Here is a 728-nt window from a genome sequence, read left to right as displayed (position 1 = left end):
GAGGACTCATAATGGTCTCATTTTATTTACTAAACTTTTTCTTTTTGAGTCAGAGTCTCACTCTGTCACTCAGGCTGAAGTGCAGTGGCACGCTGCTCACAGCCACTACAGCCTCTACCTGCTGGGCTCAGGCAATCCTCCCACTTCAGTCTTCCAGGTAGCTGGAACCATAGGCATGCACCACCACACCTGGTTAATTTTTTGATTTAGTGTAGAAACTAGATCTCACCATGTTGCTCAGGCTGGTCTCGAACTCGAACCCCTGAGCTTAGGCAATTCTCTCACCTCTGCCTCCCAAAGTGCTGAGATTACAAGCTTGAGCCACCACACCTGGCCATGAAATATTTTTATTTGCATATACTCATGGGGTACAAGTGCAATTTTGCTACACTAGCATATTGCATCTGGTGAGGCCAGGGCCTTCCGTGCATCCATCACATTGTATCCGGCATCCACCCCTTTTCATCCCCAGCCCCCACCCCTCTGAGTCTGACCCCACTCCATAGAATCAGTTTATCCTGGTGACCTAGCCAGTAAGTGGTAGAGCTGGAATTCAAATATTAGTTCAGTGTTCTCCATTCTGGGTAGTAGGGATCTGTGTGCTATGTTTAAGTCTTGGTAGGGTGCAGTGGCTCACGCCTGTAATCCCAGCACTTTGGGAGGCTGAGGTGAAAGGATTGCCTGAGTCCAGGGGTTTGAGACCAGCCTGAGCAACATGGCCAGACCTC

This window comes from Carlito syrichta, unplaced genomic scaffold (genome assembly GCF_000164805.1).
Source record: "Carlito syrichta isolate Samal-C Ts95f unplaced genomic scaffold, Tarsius_syrichta-2.0.1 Scaffold309100, whole genome shotgun sequence".
In the NCBI taxonomy this organism is placed as follows: domain Eukaryota; kingdom Metazoa; phylum Chordata; class Mammalia; order Primates; family Tarsiidae; genus Carlito; species Carlito syrichta.
Note: the sequence above shows the minus strand (reverse complement) of the source record.